Below are 15212 nucleotides of genomic sequence, written 5' to 3' on the forward strand. Positions count from 1 at the left end.
CAACCACATACACAAACAGAGAGAACGAGAGACCACTTATATTTGTACAAACATGTGCACGCACGTGCAACCACACACACAAAGACCATTTATGTTCGCCTGAGAGAGAGAGAGAGAGAGAGAGAGAGATTTATGTGATTGTTACAGAGCCTTTTACCAACACCGATGACTTGAAAAACATTCAATAAAAACATACAATTTAAGTTATGGTATATGTACCATGTATAGCTAAGTGTAAAAATACACACACACTATATATATATATATATATATATATATATATATATATATATATATATATATATTGTTAGAAATCAGAAAGGATTGATATTTGTGTCCGACTGTGGGAATAGCCGTTCGGTCGTTAGCTTCACTCGAAGCTTTATCTATTTTCTTAATAAATTAAAATAAATAACTTAATGCTACTTAGTATAGTAACTATTAGCGTTAATGATAAGTAAAATGAATAATAAAATTAAACTTATGAATTAAATTACTTAAACTAGTAATTGCCTAATAAGCCTTAAGTTCGCGCGTGCGTAATATGTACCTGTCAAAGGTAAGAAGTAAATTACCTCGGAGGTTACCACAGCCACGGCGAACAGTTACAGTAAAAGTTTCTCATTAGCAAGGCCGGCATCTACATTGTAATAGGAAATTAACCCAGAACAAAACTGGACGTTCTAACTCCAAGACAACGACAATTTTGGAATACGTCAACGTCAACATTTGTGATAAGTGCTTTACATTATTATGTATCTTTGGGCCATGTCTAGGAAAAAGGTAATGTACGGCAATGTCACAAAGTTTTATTAGTGGATCTACTCTTTAATGTAAGTTGTTTTGGTTGTTGAATAATTGTTTTGTTTATTAAATATAAGTAAGATTGAAATTAAAATAAATTCCAATAATATATATATATTAGTATATATATATATATATATCTATAATATTATATATATATATTACTGAACTTCTTTTCATCGTCCCTGTCTTTCATCTGACTTTCCATCCTCTCTAACAATTGTTTCACAGTACAACTGCAATGTTTTCCTCCCGTTACACCTTTTAAACCTTGTACTGTCAATTTCCTTTCCCTTTCCAGCACTGAATGACCCCATGGGTCCCAGCGACTGGCCTTTGGCCTAAATTCTATATGAACATAAAGTATGTCAAAAAATGTTCAAAAACTGACATTACTAAAACCTTCATGACAAAGACACTTCCTTTCAAAATTGGCATTTACTAGTTGCCGTCTGATGTCAAAATTCAAGAAAGCACAGACTTTAATTAGGTAAACACTGGAAGAGTGTCCCAAAATTCCAACCCCGTGGAAGTGCAGTACACTTAAGCAAGAATCTGCGTAAATACAGTTTGCTCAACAACTCTCTTCTGAACAGGATATTCATCGGAATAAATGGCGATGTTCAGTAAATGCTTAGTACCGATAACTTGAGTAAATTTACTTGTTAAAAATTAAAATGTATAAATTCATAATTTAATATTTAATATGGAGAATTATTCAAGAAAATTAACATCAAACTGACCAGCATGATATTCCGTAAGAACTTCAAGTATTTTGACATTAGAGAAACAGCAAGATTTACTTTCCGAGCTCCGAAGCGCAAAGGTTACTTGGGCCACTCACACGACATTGCATTTATCAAGTACACCTAAAAATAAATCTGCCTTCTTCTCCGTTCCCTGGCGACAAAAGAACAAAGTTAAGTATATCTTAGTTTTACATGACCAGTGAAGCTGATTAACAGCCATCCTAGGGCTGGCCCGAAGGATTAGATATTTTTACGTAGCTAGGAACCAACTGGTCACCTAGCAACGGGACCTACAGTTTATTGTGGGATCCGAACCACATTGTATCGAGAAATGAATTTCTATCACCAGAAATAAATTCCTCTGACTCCGCGTTGGCCGAGCCGAGAATCGACCTTCGGACCACCGGACTGGTAGCCGAGTGCGAAAACCACTCATCCAACGAGGAACTGACAACAGACCAAATGCCCTCTCATTAATGCCGTGATCTCCGGTCCTTAAGAAATACAGAGGTCAGAAGAGGTTGCGGATGCAATTTGCATCAGTAACATTCAGGTCGTCTGCCCAGCCTTTCAGCAATTGACATTGTGCATCTCTGATGTTCTGTTTTTACTCACATTCAACATTTCAAGGATTCTGAATCCAACACGCCCCACTATGTTCTGTCATTCCAAAACAATGCGGCCATTATCCCTACAACAGGGACAGCCTCTTCTTTTCATTCTACATACTATAAATCTTTAAATTACTGTAAACATGAAGTTTAAATATTTTCGAGTGTGTTTATATAAGTCTTCCTGAATAAAACTTATCCACTTGTCAATAGATTAAAAAAAAAGTTAAAAGTATATGTTTCTACCAATTAAGCTGCTACATTCTTCACTCGTTTGAATATCAGCCATAATTGTTTTTCCAATCACAGTTAGCCTTCGAACTGGTTACACTCTCTCTGCCGGTAAGCTTGAGTAGCTCTTTTGTCAAGTAGGTATTAATTGGTTTATAAAATTCAGTCTGTCGAGCTAAGCACTATTGTGACTGGACAGCAACAGAAAGAAACCCAGAAAATGAGCAGGGCGAAGTACAAGGATCTAAAGATGGAACTTATTGTCAAGTTTCATCGAATTTCATTGGACATGAAAATCCAATAGGTTTTTTTTTCTTCCATTGAAAACAAACCTTGATGATTTATATGCTTTCAAGTAAACAACAACTAAAAATCTTTTCGTAAGGACAAAAATATAGATCTCACGATTTCTCGCGAGCTGACACTGGCACGTATCCATTCCATGCTCATAAAAAGCACCTTTAAAGAGTAATGCATAACAATTGGGATATAAACCCTAATTGCTAATCAATGCATAAAGAACATATTTGAATCTCGTTTGAATGACATTTTACTGAAAGTCTCTAACCCTCGTATTTCCCAGTTGCCGTAATGACAATATTTTACGATATGAACATCGATTATACACAGTGAAGAATGAAGATATCTTGCATTTGAAACTTGCAACACAAAAGAATTCGGTCTTTCATTAACAGCATGATAAATATACTTCCTCAACCCCAAAGCTATTCAACAAATGCAGTCTTTGCCACAACTCATTCCTCCAATTGTTCAGTGACCTGCCTTAGTAGTAATGTTGATATTTCGTGTCCACATCGACTTTAAATATCGGTAGAGACGACGATGATTAAGTATGCGTATATATATATATATATATATATATATATATATATATATATATATATATATACCAAGTCATATTTTCAAAAGACTTTCAAGATACCAAAGAATTCATTGGGGGGGGCCTTCAGAACCACACGGCCAAGAATGGCGGCTCAGATTAATTCCCTCTGGCTCAATTCGAAATGTAAAATTTACATACAAAATATAGAGTAAAGGTCGGCACCCGTTCATTAGGCTGGTGAACGCAAAGAATTTTAAGGAGTCCGCTGTCGAATGAAAATGATCACCATCGTTCATTTTGAAGAACTCACAGACTGAAATCGTCTCCTGGTATGGATATTTTGGTTAGTCGGCTCTTTCCTCCTGTCATAGGAAGTTGGACGTTGCCTTCCTTCAGGCTAAACAAGCAAGTTAAACGAAAATCTCCTTTAGAACACCGTCCCTATCCCATTCTATATCTTCAGAGAGAATATTTTCCTCGTGGTCCTATTTCTAATAAATATATACGTATATACACATATATATTATAATTATTCTTATACATAATCACACAAACATCACACACATATATAGTATATATATATATATATATATATATATATATATATATATATATATATATATATATATATATATATATATATATCTATATATATACAGATATCTCCATTAGTAATTTTTACCAGATATATGTTCTGACACAGCACTTAAAAAACAGAAAAAAGTTTGAAGTAGCAGTTGTGGTGGAAGTTTTCTGCACGCGGGGGTTCGTCAGTGAATCGGTGGTTAAACGATGAACGTATCATTTCAATTTCACTGATTATTAAAGGAAGCGACTCACTGGTTGCAGAAAATTAGTTTAAGCAAACTACTGAGCTAAGCATCCTCGCACTAAGAGTCCTGGCCTATAGCTAATTTTGTAAATACATACATAAATAAATGCATATATACATGTATATGTATATATACATGCACGTTTATATGCATTTATTTGTTCAAGTATACAATTAGCGATAGGCCTATTGCTAATTCTATACATATAACAACAGACACACATAATGCATATGTATATACCCCTGGAATAGCCCCATATACCTACTGATAAAAGGAAAATTTTAAGAGTTTAATTCCACATCAGTTTTTCAGAAAATGAAGAGCCCAAGTCTACATTTCATCGTCACCGCTGTTGGTGTTTGCATCTTTAATCTGGCCTTGAGAACTACACAGGATACAACTTTCTTGAAGGTATTATTTCAATACCAACTGGACCTTTGGTATTTTACTTATTTTGTAGCGGTAACTTTCTTTTCATAATACTGTCTATAAACTTATACATTTCAATGGATAAATATTGTATACTATTGTAGAACATTTTACCAATTAACACGTGGAGTGTTATCTTAATGGATGCAATAGATAAGAAATAACTGGTCATAATATTCTTGTAATCTGTCCGGAAAAAATTATTCTACTACTTCAGAAATAATTAAGAGTTGTTAATAATCATTCAAATTCCGTGAAGATCTGGATAATCAATCCTACTCTATTCATTCGGGGAACAAGCAAGAACAGTCATACAAATGCTGACTTAAACTAGAAGCATTTAATAATCGAAGTCCTAATTGAAGCCCATTATTAATTATAAAATGTCTAATAAAAGCATTGTAACGCGTAAGTAATTTGAATACATCTAATTGAGGCATATAAACCCATCGTAATCCTTCTTCTCTCTAAATATAACAACGCCCATCTTATGCGTCAAATTCAAACGTTGAAACATATCATTAGCCTAACCCGAATAGTCCCTATCCCCTCAATTAGGAGTTACGACTTAGACCATCGACGGATGATCTCTACTTAAGTCAACTTTCATAAGTTTTATGTTATCAGAGATCTTGCACATTCACAATTGATCCCCGATCCTCTTTCCCTGCAGAGAGCAACAAGAATCGCTGAACAGCAGCACCAATATGCAGTAAATGGGTCTAACTGTCTATGTACACTCGGCAAGGAAACTTAAAATACAGTTTTTTTAATTCTTCGGACATATATAGTGTTTTTAAGTATCTGAACGGTTTTGTTTTGCAGTTTTAACTTACATGATATAATTTGCAGCATATTTTCATAATCTAGAGTAAATTTAGCGATATTATGTCTTTTCAGTAAAAACAAATGGGAAATTGGATGAACGAAAGCTAATGAAAACTGTATCTTCAGTTTTCTTGTCGAGTGTACTCAATTCCAGAAGTCCTTTATTCCCCACACCGTAGGACTGTGGAAGTCTCCCTAAAGACTTTATGCAACTGGACTTCAAAATTTCAGGCAAAGATGCAACACATTATTACCCTGAAAAATTTTACTTGTATTTCAATATTGACATTTTTTTCTAGTTATTAATTTTTTTTACTTTATATTTCTTCTAGTGACTGATCTCTTCTTTATCTCCTATTCCCTTCTGTTACTTCTTCCAAATGAACACCATATTCGCTGGAAACTTGAACTTTTTTTACATGGAAAAAGCCTTTGGGCTTTTTCCATGTAAAAAAGTTCATGTTCTAAATAATAATAATATAATAATAATAATAATAATAATAATAATAATAATATAATAATATTACTTTTATTAAAAGTAATGGCTTACTTCAGCAGCATTACACTTGTAGAGATCTTCTCTATTTTCCGAATAGCGGCTTTTTCCGTGCTACTTAGACAGGCTAGTAGAGCGCCTATAAAGGTCATGATCAAATACAGTCAAAATTTTTGGTGTCGTCTGTCGGGGATACATTTTCAGAAATAATTTTCTTAACTGAGTCCTCTTCTTCACGGTAATGTGAACTCATGAAGGCTTTATGATACAGCTTGATATTATCCTGGGGGCGGGGGCGGGGTTGCGGGCTCTCACTAACCGTACCATTTCTCCAGGGCTCGAACCTGGCAGGACAACTCATCAGGAACTCGACCGCGCCTCCCAAGTACTCGTAAATAACGGGTATTCAAATAAATTAATAAGCAGAGAAGTCCGTACAGCCCTGGAGAAATGGTACGGTAGTGAGAGCCCGCAAACCCCGCCCCCAGGATAATATCAAGCTGTATTATAAAGCCTTCATGAGTTCACATTACCGTGAAGAAGAGGACTCGGTTAAGAAAATTATTTCTGAAAATGTATCCCCGACAGACGACACCAAAAAATATCGACCTAATTATCTACTACCAGAATCGGAGAACGCGCGACCTTTATTTATGAAAAATAACCCCTCTCCACAGGTACGAGACCCCCTGAAGCAGACGCATGTGGTGTACCAGTATACATGCCCAGTCCGCGGTTGCAGCGGCGCCTACGTTGGTATCTACCATGCGCCTGTCGAAGAGACTCTCATGCCACGCCCAAGAGGGGGGCTATCAAGAATCACGCACGCACCAAACAGTCAAGAGGCCATCTCCCTGGGACCCGGGATGTGATCATCCAAAACACGAAGATCATCGGGAAGGCCCCTGATGCCCGTCGTTACGCCCTGGCCTGGAGGCGCTTCTCATCCAGCAAGTGAAACCTACACTAAATACGACGCAGGAAGAATTTCTCCTCCCTACGAGTATGAGAAGACCTGCCACCAACAATGACACCACCGAGCACGACAACTCCACGGAAGACAACGCCCCCAAACGAGATACTCCTGCAGCCAACCATAATCAAGTTAGCCGTGACGTCCCGCAGCGTAGCGAAACGCCCATCGACGTAACCGCGCCGCTAAGGAGGTCTAGGCGGCTGCAGGACTTACAGCATCGCAACCATCAACGCGTGGAAAGTGGTTTGAGACCCGGTTCAAGCGGTGGCCACGGTTCAAGCCACCAATGAAGACCTACCGCCACCAGCCAATAGTAGATCAGCATGGGGCAGACCCCCTGCTGTCAACTCCAAATATAAACGAGGACGGACACCGCTTCAAGATTCATTCTACCAGCAGACCTCGCAGAGAGCAGACGTGCCGAGAGATCGCTCCCGCCTCCTCGCCGCCTATTGGTAGAGAGAAAATCCTCCCTCCCATTGGCTGACAACCGAAACCTTCAAGCTTGTTCTCAGCAACCAAGCTTGAAGAAAGTTGAACTTGCCTCCTATTGGCTGAGAGCACTTCTGCCAGAGCTGCCTTCTCATTGGTGCTGATACAGCTCTTCAAGCCACTTTTACGACTGCTGCCAAATTGGCGCAAAACTATAAGTGAAATTCCACCCTCCCGTCCATCCCCATCCATCCTTCCCTACCCCCATTCCCCCCCCCAAACTTCCACCACTATCACCACCATTCCTAGTCCCATTCCTACTACCTTCCCAGCTTATATTCTTCCCATCCTAACCACTCGTTAAGGCAATCCCTGCCTTGTCTACCTATTCTATTGTTTCAGAACCTCATTCTCAACTTCTCCACTTTCTTCCAACTAACACACCATCAGTAGCCCCTTTGCCCCTGGAGATAGCCGTTGTGGTCTTAAAACTCTCTAGGGGCACTGGGAGTTCTGCATCGTCCAGGCTCATACTTCTTCAGTAGTGCCTGCATAGGAGTTAGGTATTGGTCACTGCCTTCCATAAAGTGACTGCTAACTATTACTGTAACTCTAATTTCCTTGAAAAAAAAAACGTTTTTTGGTTCTACCGCCCTTAATATTTGAAATTCTCCACTTTTATTTGAAGTTTTGTTAAAAACAAAAGTTAATATTTTTGCACCTTCCCCCCTTTTCAAAAGTCATCCCACATTGTTGTATCACAAAATTTCTCAAAAATATTCCCAAATTTTTGAAAATTTTTTGAAATACATATTTATCAAAAAAGGTTGTGCAAATCCCCTAGATTAATTAGTATTTTTCACAGAGGGAATTAATTATTCTTCTTTCAGAGGGTAAAATTCTTGCTTAATCATGACATAATGGGTAAAGTTAAAACATTAAGGACACTAGTCAGGGACTTGATGAAGAATCACGTCGCCTGGCAATATGGAATACTCTTCAGGAAAAATTATGCTTTATTCCACAAGCTCACTAAAGCTAATAATACTACTTAGCTATAGCAGATGAAGCAACAATTGAAAAAAATAATTCATCCTGACACCAAACTGGCTCTACACAATAATAAGTTTGAAGTTCTGGACCCCCCTCATCTGAATGCTTCACGCACATTGGTCATAACCCAGGCTGACAGTTTGGTATATAATCTATCCGATGAGGAGCTCAAGTATGAAATTGAACAACGTAATGGGTGTAAAGGTTACTGCAATCATCAAGCTTCCCAACACACCAAAACCACATTCAAGGTAAAACTAGAGTCTACCCAAATGGTGAGAGACTGTCTCATCAAAGGACTTCTCATCTCTGGCCAATCCTTTTCCACCTAGATTCCTAAGCCAGGAGATCCACGCTGTTCCACCCCAGTGTATGAGATGCTACAGCTATGAGCACACAAAAAAGAACTGCCCCAAGCCAAGTAACTATAAAATCTGCTCAATATGTGCCTCTGAGGAACACTATTGGACCGATTGCACCAACCAGGAAAATCCAAAGTGCATCACTTGCAATGGGGATCACCCAACCATGGCTGCAAGATGCCCAACCAGGAAAGCTTTGACCAAGGACCAGGCTAAAACGATCAGGAACCAACAATCCAGATCACTCCAAAACAAGACCTTCGCCCAAGCCACAGCCTCAACTGCGCCGAATAGTTCAAACACACCCAACAACAACATCTCACTTCATCAAGCCTCACTGTAATCAACACAGCTATAATAACTGCAAATTTGAGTGAAACAGTTTGAACAGTTGCCAGGCACTTTCCAAACAATGATGGACGCTTTCTACAAAGCTAATGGCCTACCGTTGATTAAAATTCCTACAGAGGCTATCCAGCTAGCTAAGAAAGTCTCAACATTGCTAAAGTCAGAAAATCAAAACAACACCAGCCCCAATCAGCCCCTGACAATTGATGACGACATGGAAATTGAAGAAGCCAAGAGGAAAAGAATACAAAGCGATTCAGACTCTGAAGTTGAAATGCCTTCACACCCGGCAAAAAAACAGCCACCTCAACTATCACAAGCAACAACCTCATCCTACAATAATACAGACCTGAACACAAGGAGCTATGGCTCTTCCAAGCCTCCCTTCCATCAACCAGACCAAGAACCCCAAAATTGGACTTAGACTTTACATTTCCATTAACACGGCAAACCCCAAAAACCCTACCCACAATACCCTCAAGAGGATGATTTTCGAATATAAAACGATGAAGTACATTTTCACAGAGGAATTAGATAATAATACAGTCAACAATATATTACTGATGGAACAATAGAACTTGACAAATATAGTAACAGGATCACGAGGATAAACCACGATAAATTCCAAAAATTAAACTCAGGATTCTTTGACTTAACGAAAGGAAAACACCATAATGGACACTCTCACAGTCATCCAACATAACGTACTGAAGTGGACCTTCCTTCGTAGTAAGGAACTAAGCAGCATTTATTCTTCTTTCTCCCCACATCTTATACTTCTCAATTCCACAGGGATACCCAACTCCACGGCGCATTAAGATCTGGAACTACAACGTTTTCCAATGCAAACACCACTAACGATCAAAATGCCGGGACAGCAATAGCAGTAAGACGGGATATCACAGTCAAATTAATAGACGGATTCAATCATGACCTAATCGCAGTAGAACTACAGACAGTTCGGGGACCAGTAATCATAGCAACGACTTATTTACCTCCCAGGAACCCAGTATTCCTCAGCAGGATATCTTGTCCTTAATGAGACGCAATATCCCAGTCTATTTACTAGCAGACCTAAATGCAACTCACCCGGCCCTGGGCCACAATAGTACTAATCCCAGAGGCACCTTAATCAAGGTCTTATGAACAGGAATCTAGTTTACTTTCTAGGACCAGATTTTCAAACATATTTCAGCAGAAGATCCAAGGGCAAACCTGACATCCTTCTGTCTAACAGATACCAACATTTTCAATTATTCATCACTCAGGGTCTCTTTAACTTCCTCACCACATACCTATATTATTAAAACTTACTGTGAGACCTATTATGGTAGCCATCAGCCCAACACTCGATTTGACCAATGCCAACTGGGACCGCTTCAAGGATATTCTCGACGACTCTCTCTCCAACTATGACGAACCTGATAACATCAGAAAGGATAAAACCTATATCGATGACAAAATAACTTTTTGGTACAGGATGATCAAAGAAGCCACAGAACTTTGTATACCCCTCAAAACTTTCAGGATCTTACCATATTCTAAAGAAACAGAGAATCTTAAGCAATTACAATATTGCTATAAACAAGCCCTAGTTTTAATTAATAATCATGGCCCATCACTGCAGCTATTAGAATACTTACAAAATATTAAAGAAAGAATTAAAATAGAAGCTAAGGAACTCATAAATTCGACTTGGGAGACACTTCTAAATAAAATCGAAGGAATCTACAGAGACCCAGGAAAGTTCTGGAAAATGATCAGAAGGCTTCTGGTTCAGATACTGAACCTACAGCTTACATCCTCCATAACAACAGGAAGATCTTTTCACCCCAGGATCAGGAACCAATTTTCAGAGAATACTGGTCTAATATCTTCAAAATAAACCCATGGGAGAATCTAAGGTTTGACTTGCAACATGAACAACGAGTGACTGCAGCACTACATGAACATGATGACCTAATAATACCATACGACACGGTAGACCTCGATAGATTAGATGTTGAAGACCAGTTTATTAAACCAATTCAACTGCAAGACATCATCAAAATAATCAATAATTTTAAAAACAAAGCACCTGGCCATTCTAGAGTAAACAAAATTATTATTAAGCATCTTCCCAACTCCATGCTGGTCTTCCTAAGAGTCATTTTCAATGAAACCATAAGTATGGGCTACTGGCCAGACTTTTTCAAGAAAGCACTACTTCCCTTTGTGGGGAAAAAGGGTAAAGATCTAACTACGGTTTCAAACTATAGACCAATTTCCCTTCTAGAAATACCTGGTAAGATCCTGGAAAAAATCATTCAGATAAGGTTTAATGAGTTCCTCGAAGATAATCTACTAACCAATAATAATCAATATGGGTTTACTCAAGGCAAAGGAACTCAGCTTGCATTAACTAGACTATATGAGTACATAGCAGTCAAGAAGAGCTTAGGACACGGCTGCAACCTTATCTCTAGGGATGTCAGTCGAGCCTTCGATAAAGTCTGGCATGACGGTCTAAAATACAAACTTTTGGAGGCGCAATTGCCAGATTTACCAACCAGACTGCTATGTAACTTTCTTGACAACCGGGTGGCAAGAATTAAAATTAAAGACTTCATAGGACCAGAGTTCCAGTTACAGTCAGGGGTCCCTCAAGGTAGTATTCTCTCCCCATCACTCTACAACTTCTACATTAAAGACACCCCTCCTCCATCTCAAGGTTGCCTTCAAATTATGTTCGCAGATGATCACACCCAAGTAATAACATATCCTACCAAAGCCAAAGGTATGCTGCAAAGAAAGACTATTAGAGAAATACAGAAAATAAAAATCAACAACTACGAAAAGAAATGGAAAGTAACTACAAATATCAATAAATTCCAGCTCCTCTCAATTTCTGCTCGACGTCCCATGGATATCATAGTCAATAATAGGAGAATTCCATATAACCAACAAGTCACAATTCTTGGGTGCAAATTTCAAAATCAGGCATTCTTCCCCATGTACAGGCGAGAATAGCTACCGCGAGGAAAACGGTCAGTAGATTAAAAAGATTCAGAGGACTCTCGGCAAAAACTCAACTCAAACTATACAAATCACTAGCCAGGCCCACAGCTAGAATACCCAGCCATCATATTTGGAGCACTTAGCAAAACAGTACTAAGTAAAATGCAAGCAGTTCAGAATAAAGCTCTGAGGCAAGCATATAGGAAAGTCCCCCCTACTTCAACACAATAAGGGAGTTGCATAATCACTCAAATTTGGAGCCTCTGAATGTCAGGTTCCATAGACTTGGGCAGAAAACTTGGGACAAATTAAGTTTAGAGGATGAAAACTTATTCACAACCACTAGAGGATCTCACCATCAACCAAGTCAGAGATCACTACTGGTGGAGTAGACTTGAGCCAAAGGTCAATTGTGACCCCCCCAGACCAAGGTATATATATACTGACTAATTAAAAAAAAAAAAAAATATGTATGTATATATATATGTATATGGTGTGTGTATGTGTGTATATATATATATATATATAATATATTATATGTGTGTGTATATACTGTGTATATATATATTTATATTGTATGTGGATGTGTATATATGTGTTGTAAAAAAAAAAAAAAAAAAACTAATACTAATGTAATAATATAAATCATAATAAACATTTAACTAAATACATAAGGTGCTTGTACATCTTAATCCTACTATCATATAAAATCAATTCCAGTTAGCAGGCGGTGAACCAAATTAACTGTTTTTCCGAGCCTTTCTTCTCTGTCTTGTCCTAGCATGATGGCTAAACTAGTAATCTAACTTCGCAAGAGGGTCTGCCCCTCACTATTTTTCTCTTCTACTATACTTCACTTTCCATCCCTTTTTTTCTTCAAACCTTTCCCTTCCCGAGTATCCGCCGCCAGGCTAAACTGGATTGTATCCAGAGGTACTCTTCCTTCTCCCTTATTCCCCACTTCCCTATCCTTATCCTAGTCCTTCAAGATCCAGTCCAGCCCTCAGCTTCCCACAGCCCGAGGATGTCTGGCAGCTCCAGACGAAAGCTCGCTTGCTTCAAGAAAGAGAGAGAGAGAGAGAGAGAGAGAGAGAGAGAGAGAGAGAGAGAGAGAGAGAGAGATATCGTTAATGACTTTGATAACTATGGTATCATAGTTTATCTGTAAAATTCAAATATATACACCAATTTTGACTGTATTTGATCATGACCTCTATTGGCGCTCTACTAGCCTGTCTAAGTTAGCACGGAAAAAGCCGCTATTCGGAAAATAGAGAAGAATCTCTACAAGTGTAATGCTGCTGAAGTAGCCATTACTTTTAATAAAGTATGCTTGAGAGAGGGTCTGCTTCCTAAGTACAATAATAATATAATAATAATAATAATAATAATAATAATAATCACATTTCATGTAGACCTACAGAGTAATGAATCAGTAGCTCTCTGTCAAGTGCGTTGGCGTACGCCTACACCAGTAATTATTTACTTGATTATTCAAGCTTTATCAAAAGTGTTCCATAGCTCATTCTTAATAAATCGTAATTCCGAGGGATACATTATCGGATTTGGGCTCGCTGAAGGTCTATCGCTTCGAGACCAATGTATTTAGCTATTCACTGTCACGTAAAGCTTTCACTCCAGACAATGCAGACAATATGCTAACGATAAGACTTCACAAATCAATTGGAACCAAGAACAGTATTCGAACACGTGTCGACCTCTTCACGCGCAGACATGCCACAACTTTATTTAATGAAATTAAGCCCATTTCCTAATACCAAGAATAAAAATGAGATTTACGACTCAACGCAGACTGGTTTACTTGTAGTCAATTGATTTTTCTCTGCAACTTGGAAATGATTTCATGCAAAAAAAAAAAAAAAAAAAAAAAAAAAAAAAAAAAAAAAAAAAAAAAAACAAAAAAAAAAAAAAAAAAAAAAAAAAAAAAAAAAAAAAAACGCAATGTCATTAGTACTATATAACTCCACCCTCTCAACACACAGCAGACGCTGCTGTTTCCTGTTCACGGATCTTCAGCAGATGTCAAAGGGTACCTACACATCATTGAAAATCTAATTTTCATTCTAATAAACAAACCTGTACCTCCGTTCATATCCTATCCTAAAAACCCTGTATCTTTAACTCAACGCGAAACGACTTTTCAGATCTTTTTAGGTTTTCCTACCCAACCCCCAACAGCAAAAACAAAGTACGGTAGTTTGTAGATTTACTCCCCGATAAGCGAAAAAAAAACAACTTTGCTGATGATCGCAATTTTACATAACAAAACACAGTCGCTTTAGGGCGAACGAGGAAAAACCAGTGAAAATGTCACCACGAGTGCAGTATCCAGGTAAACGATTCTGAGGTAAATAACTTATGCAAATTTACTCTCATAAAGCGAAAAAATATTGTAATGGCAGTTACTGAACAGAACAAAAACATATGTCAGCAACTCATGAAATTCGGATCGTGCGTGGTCACAATATTGATTGGATTTTCCGGCAAACAAATGAACTAGACATTACAATTAAGATTGTTGAATAACGTAAAAAATCAATATATATATATATATATATATATATATATATATATATATACACACACACACACACACACACACACACACACACACACATATATATATATATATATATATATATATATATATATATATATATATATATATACACATATATACATATATCAAAATATCATAGATGAAGACGCTGATGTTACCAAGAATAAATATCACAGAATCTACAAAAGGTTTTTAAGGTCTGGCACAAGATGAGAACGAGTTCAACAGACCTGTATCATTAAAATCGAAAGCCACATTGATGAAAAATTACGTAAGTATCATAGATAGGAGGAACAAAATAATTGGCAAGGAATGGATATCCAGTAGAGCTCCATTTGCCTTCAATAAATACTAAAGAATAAAATGATGCAATTGCGAAAGCAAGACAAAAGCACAGCGACTCTTTGTAAGTTAAAATAATGAAAATGAGGCAAAGTGTACTCATTCAAGGATCACATGTCACAGAAAACAAACTATCAGAATAGCCTACGTGGACGCAAGAATAATAAAGTACTGTACGTAGCACAGCTGAAATCGACGAGGAAAGATAAACGGCCTTTTGAATATTCGATCTAAGGGAAACAAAATGATTGAAATAAGGGAACATAATGTAAACACGTGGAATGATATACTGTACA

The sequence above is a fragment of the Macrobrachium nipponense genome, chromosome 9, assembly GCF_015104395.2.
Source record: "Macrobrachium nipponense isolate FS-2020 chromosome 9, ASM1510439v2, whole genome shotgun sequence".
Taxonomy (NCBI): domain Eukaryota; kingdom Metazoa; phylum Arthropoda; class Malacostraca; order Decapoda; family Palaemonidae; genus Macrobrachium; species Macrobrachium nipponense.